The sequence below is a fragment of the Salmo trutta genome, chromosome 3 (assembly GCF_901001165.1).
Source record: "Salmo trutta chromosome 3, fSalTru1.1, whole genome shotgun sequence".
Classification (NCBI taxonomy): Eukaryota; Metazoa; Chordata; class Actinopteri; order Salmoniformes; family Salmonidae; genus Salmo; species Salmo trutta.
Window position 1 is genome coordinate 71,953,057 of NC_042959.1, and position 7,072 is coordinate 71,960,128.

The following is a 7,072-nucleotide window of genomic DNA, read 5'->3' on the forward strand; positions in this document are numbered from 1 at the left end:
TGTATTATTATTATTGTGAGAGCACACGCCACCTATAGTTATTACAGTAATGGGCCAGGTTCATTTACTTAATGTCCGATGTGTGGTGTGTGTACTCATTGCCCACTGCATTATCATATCTGTCCGACGCAATGTGCAAGAGAGCTTACTTCCCTCTCTGTCTCACTTCTTCCCTCCATCCCCCCTCGTTCTCTCTCTCCCTGGACATCTGTAGTATAGACGTTGATTGAAATTAGGGTAATGACCAGCCCACCTACACACTGAAGCACCACCTTCCTTCCCTCACTCCTGCTCTCTCACTGCCTCCTCTTTCTACACTTTTTCCATCTCCTCCCCTCTTCTCTGTCCATCTCTGAACGACAGATTCCTCATGTTATGTTCCCTCTGTCAATCTCTATCCATCCCTCTGTCCCTCCTCCCTCTGAATCTGGCTATAACAGGTCCTGGTGAGGTGGGATTTGGACACACACGCGCGCACGCACGCACGCACGCACACACCACACACCCACACACACACACACACACACACACACACCACACACAACACCCAGACACAGACAGCCAGCCAGCCAGCCAGCCGCCAGCCACCAGCCAGCCAGCACATATACCTCCAGCTGAGTGTTAACTGCCACCCTGATGATCCCCTTCCATGACCTTGCGTCACTCTGTGGGACCGGCTTTTCACAGTGGGGTAGTCCCAGGATATTCCCAGGACATCCCCAGAGAACCCCAGGACATCCCCAGGAGAACCCCAGATATCCCCAGGAGAACCCCAGACATCCCCAGAAACCCTAGGACTCCCCAGAGAACCCGGGACATCCCCAGGAGAACCCCAGGACATCCCCAGGAGAACCCTAGGACATCCCCAGGAGAACCCCAGGACATCCCCAGGAGAACCCCAGGACATCCCCAGGAGAACCCCAGGACATCCCCAGGAGAACCCCAGGACATCCCCAGGAGAACCCAGGACATCCCCAGAGAACCCCAGGACATCCCCAGAGAGGCCCAGGACATTCCCAGCAGAGGCCCAGGAGAACCCCAGGACATCCCCAGGGAACCCCAGGACATCCCAGAAAACCCCAGGACATCCTCAGGAGAACCCCAGGACATCCCCAGGAGAACCCCAGGACATCCTCAGGAGAACCCCAGGACATCCCCAGGAGAACCCTAGGACATCCCCAGGAGAGGCCCAGGACATCCCCAGGAGAGGGCCAGGACATCCCCATGAGAGCCCCAGGACGTCCCCAGGAGAACCCCAGGACATCCCCAGGAGAACCCCAGGACATCCTCAGGAAACCCTAGGACATCCCCAGGAGAACCCTAGGACATCCCCAGGAGAACCCTAGGACATCCCCAGAAGGCCCAGGACACCCCCAGGAGAGGCCAGGACATCCCCAGGAGAGCGCCAGGACATCCCCAGGAGAGCCCCAGGACATCCCCAGGAGAACCCCAGGACATCCCCAGGAGAACCCCAGGACATCCCCAGCAGAGGCCCAGGAGAACCCCAATACATCCCCAGAAGAACCCCAGGACATCCCCAGGAGAGGCCCAGGACATTCCCAGCAGAGGCCCAGGACATCCCCAGGAGAGCCCCAGGACATCCTCAGAGAACCCCAAGACATCCCCAGGAGAACCCTAGGACATCCCCAGAGAGGCCCAGGACACCCCCAGGAGAGGGCCAGGACATCCCCATGAGAGCCCCAGGACATCCCCAGGAGAGCCCAGGACATCCCCAGGAGAGCCCCAGGACATCCCCAGGAGAACCCCAGGACATCCCCAGGAGAACCCCAGGACATCCCCAGCATAGGCCCAGGAGAACCCCAATACATCCCCAGAAGAACCCCAGGACATTCCCAGCAGAGGCCCAGGACATCCCCAGGAGAACCCCAGGACATCCTCAGGAAACCCCAGGACATCCCCAGGAGAACCCTAGACATCCCCAGGAGAGGCCCAGGACATCCCCAGAGAGGCCAGGACATCCCCATGAGAGCCCCAGGACATCCCCAGGAGCACCCAGGACATCCCCAGGAGAACCCCAGACATCCTCAGGAGAACCCTAGGACATCCCCAGGAGAACCCTAGGACATCCCCAGGAGAACCCTAGGCATCCCCAGGAGAGGCCCAGGACACCCCCAGGAGAGGGCCAGACATCCCCAGGAGAGCCCAGGACATCCCCAGGAGAGCCCCAGGACATCCCAGGGAGCCCCAGGACATCCCCAGGAGAACCCCAGGACATCCCCAGAAACCCCAGGACATCCCCAGCAGAGGCCCAGGAGAACCCCAATACATCCCCAGAAGAACCCCAGGACATCCCCAGGAGAGCCCAGGAGCGTGAAAAGCCTATCAGAGAGCTTGAAATCCTGTGGAGTGGAGTGGAGTCCTCTCTCCCTTCAGGACCTGGCTGTAGAGGTGTGATGCAAACAGAGGGCTTTCCATCCCCTCCCTCCTCCCCATTTCTCCCACCCCTCTCTTTTCTTCCTTCTCCCCCCATCATTCCCTTGTTCTCTCTCTCTACTTTCTTCTTGTCTCTCTCTCCTCTGTGCCTCTCTCTGTCTCTGTCTGTTTCTCCATTCCCCACTCAGAGGAGAGCGTTGTCCTCCCATAACCGCCCACAGCTTTGTTCCTGTGCACACCTTAAACAGTCCAATAAAGGTTGTAGGTTCAGTTCAACATTCTGTTTCTATCGTATGTTCTTCTGACTCACACACACACAACACCACACACACACACACCACACTTGGAACGGTACTGGAATTACCCTGAGTTCACATAAAACACACAGAAGAAAACATTTCCTGTCTTTTTAATATTAATGCTGCTGACCCCCCCCCCCCCCCCCCCCAACCTGATTCAAAGAGCCGTAGCTTTAAATAAAACAAACACTGTGGCCAGTAACCTGATTCAAAGAGCTGTAGCTTTATAGTAAATCAACACTATGGCCAGTAACCTGATTCAAAGAGCGTAGCTTTATAGTAAATCAAACACTATGGCCAGTAACCTGATTCAAAGAGCTGTAGCTTTATAGTAAATCAAACACTATGGCCAGTAACCTGATTCAAAGCATAGCTTTATATAAATCAAACACTGTGGCCAGTAACCTGATTCAAAGAGCAGTAGCTTTATAGTAAATCAAACACTATGGCCAGTAACCTGATTCAAAGAGCTAGCTTTATAGTAAATCAAACACTGTGGCCAGTAACCTGATTCAAAGAGCCGTAGCTTTATAGTAAATCAAACACTATGGCCAGTAACCTGATTCAAAGAGCAGTAGCTTATAGTAAATCAAACACTGGCCAGTAACCTGATTCAAAGAGCTGTAGCTTTATAGTAAATCAAACATTAGGCCAGTAACCTGATTCAAAGAGCTGTAGCTTTTAGTAAATCAAACATTATGGCCAGTAACCTGATTCAAAGAGCTGTAGCTTTATAGTAAATCAAACATATGGCCAGTAACCTGATTCAAAGAGCTGTAGCTTTAAGTAAATCAAACATTGGCCAGTAACCTGATTCAAAGCTGTAGCTTTATAGTAAATCAAACACTATGGCCAGTAACCTGATTCAAAGAGCTGTAGCTTTATAGTAAATCAAACACTATGGCCAGTAACCTGATTCAAAGAGCTGTAGCATTACAGTAAAACAAACACTGTGGCCAGTAACCTGATTCAAAGAGCTGTAGCTTTATAGTAAATCAAACACTATGGCCAGTAACCTGATTCAAAGAGCTGTAGCATTACAGTAAAACAAACACTGTGGCCAGTAACCTGATTCAAAGAGCTGTAGCATTACAGTAAAATAAACTATTACTGTACTAACAGGCCTGTTTCAAGGTCATTTCAAGTTCCTACTGCCAACCAACTGTTGTATGTGCACATTTACAGGATTGTGTGTTTGTCTATGTGTTGTAGCACCATTTGGAATGTTTATTCATGCATTCCTATCACATTACAATTCTGTACCACATCAGTGTTCATCGACAATGGAAATATTCATAGTTGGTATAGACTACCAGCATCCCGATATCTGTTTCCTGAGGGATTTTGTCTGTTCTGCTAATTCTAAAGGTTTAATATTAGGTAATGTTGGCTTTGGATTAAACTTTAGGAAGAACATCTTAAAAATGAGAGGACAGTCTAAGATGGATCAGCGTGTAACACAGTTCTGAGGTCTGTTGTTGGACAGATTATAGAGCTCATTGTGAAGCTTCACAGATCTTCATAAGGTATGGATGAAACTGATCTGTCACTGTCAGGCCATCCAGGTACTGTTGGTATCAGTGGTAATGTAAAAATCAGGCTATTCAGGTAATATCCTTCAGAATGACCTCGACGGGACCGCAGTGGAGAAGGTGGAAAGCTTCAAGTTTTCGGCGTACACATCACTGACAAACTGAAATGGTCCACCCACACAGACAGTGGCGTGAAGAAGAGCAACAGTGCCTCTTCAACCTCAGGAGGCTGAAGAAATTTGGCTTGGCACCGAAAACTCAAACTTTTACAGATGCACCATTGTGATCATCCTGTCGGGCTGTATCACCGCCTGGTATGGCAACTGCACCGCCCGCGACCGCAGGGCTCTCCAGAGGGTGGTGCGGTCTGCCCGACGCATCACCGAGGCAAACTACTGCCCTCCAAGACACCTAGAGCACCCAATGTCACAGGAAGGCCAAAAAGGTCATCAAAGCTGGGACCGAGACACTGAAAAACAGCTTCTATCTCAAGGCCATCAGACTGTTAAATAGCCATCACTACACATTAGAGGCTGCTGCCTATAGGCATAGACTACAATCACTGACTTTAGGGAATGGAACACTAGTCACTTTAATAATGTTGACATATTTTGCTTACTCGTCTCATATGTATATACTGTATTCTATTCTACTGTGTCTTAGTCTATGCTGCTCTGACATTGCTCGTCCATATATTTATATATTCTTAATTCCATTCCTTAGATTGTGTATGTTGTGAAATACTTGTTAGATATTACTGAACTGTTGGAGCTACAAACACAAGCATTTCGCTACACCCGCAATAACATCTGCTAAACACGTGTATGTGACCATTTTGATTGATTAAGTTAATGGAAGTGCAGCACAGACACAAAAGTCCATCCCTGGAGTGTCTCTCACTCTGCTCCCATCTGGTGGCCAGACTGTGTTACTACTCCTCTCTCCATCACAGAGACTGGGTAACATGAGGAATATCCCAAACATACACACAAAGTATCCAGAAACCACAACAATACTCCACGACAAGCTTTGGTAAATGTCATGTTTATTCTATCGAGGAGAACAGTTTAACAGACTGAAAAATGAACAGGGGGTTTACAAAACGAATGAAAAGACAGAAATTATATTCACATATTCAACAATGACCGTTATTAATGATGACTTAACTCTCCACATTTTCACTCTGGAATAAACTTCTGTGTGTTGGGTTTGGTTTGGATCGAGACGGCACACACACTAAACACAAAACACACTGCCCAGTGTGCCACGATGCATCTATGAACATCTCGGAGTGTGTGTGTGGTGTGGTTGGTGTGTGTAGGTCTCTGTTATTAAACAGTAGACATTAAGCCTAGCCAGGATTTGAGGGAAGATGTCTCATAATGATCGTCCTCCTCCTCTCCTCAGTGAGTGAGTGAGGGAGTGTGTGAGAGAGAGAGCATAGATATGTGTGTGTGAGTGTACATGTGTGTGTTGTGTTCACTTCTTCTCCCCCTTGTCGTTGTACTCCAGGAAGAAGTCGTTGCAGGCTACGGTGAGCGCCCCCACCAGGATAACAACTCAGTGAAGTCCACCTCTCCATCATTGTTGGCATCCAGGTCCCCCATCACCTTGTCCACTGCTTCCTTGTCCTGGGCATTCTGGGTGAGGGAGAGAGGAAGACTTTTACGCTGTGTGTCTGTGCGTATGTGTCTGTGTGTGTGAATCTCCTTACCCCCAGGTAGTTGCCCAGCTCTGCAGAGAGCATCACTTTGAGCTCTGCTCTGCTCAGGGTGTATTTGTCGCCCTCGTCTCCAGAATACTTATGGAAGGTCTGGATCATCAGCTGCATGGCGGTCTCCAAGGTGGACACATTCTCTGTGTTGGTAGGGTTAGACATACTACAGAGGTAGAGAGACAACAGACATGGTTAGGATAATGATTAATAACATTATTAGACATACTACAGAGGTAGAGAGACAACAGACATGGTTAGGATAATGATTAATAACATTATTAGACATACTACAGAGGTAGAGAGACAACATGGTTAGGATAATGATTAATAACATTATTAGACACACAGAGGTAGAGAGACAACAGACATGGTTAGGATAATGATTAATAACATTATTAGACATACTACAGAGGTAGAGAGACAACAGACATGGTTAGGATAATGATTAATACATTATTAGACATACTACAGAGGTAGAGAGACAACAGACATGGTTAATAATGATTAATAACATTATTAGACATACTACAGAGGTAGAGAGACAACAACTGGTTAGGATAATGATAGGTGTTTCACATTGTAGTAGGATATCAAGTGATGTAGCCTGTGCAGAGGGTTTGTATTTTCTCGTGGAAGCTGAGCCAGATCAGATGGATCAGTCAAACACACTGTAGAGAGCAGTGGAGGCTGGTGAGAGGAGGACATCTCATAATAATGGCTGCAATGGAGTGATATCAAACACATGAAACACCCCCCCAAAATGTGTTTGATATCACTCCATTCCAGACATTATTATGATCCATCCTCCCCTCAGCAGCCTCCACTGGTACAGACACACCAGTATCAACTGAGTTAGCAATAACCATGTCTGCTGAGCACGGCAGGACAGATAGGACGAGAGAGAGGGATGGATGAATGAGAGAGAGAGAGAGAGAGAGAGGGGGGGGTGACGAGAGAGAGAGAGAGGGATGGATGAATAGACAGAGAGAGAGGGTTGCTTGTTCCTCAACCCTGTCTAGTTCCTGAATTAGTCACAAGTATAAAGTCATCCTACCCAACATCTGAAGAACTACAAACCCCAAGAGCCCTACTACATTACTAAAGCCCCAGACAGTTAGCCATGGAGTATG

At 48.4% G+C, this 7,072-nt stretch overlaps 1 pseudogene; it reads right to left on the bottom strand.

The window, feature by feature from the left end:
• Window positions 1-5,256: 5,256 nt before the first annotated feature.
• Window positions 5,257-6,218, bottom strand: LOC115165091 (protein S100-A1-like; annotated as a pseudogene).
• Window positions 6,219-7,072: the final 854 nt, after the last annotated feature.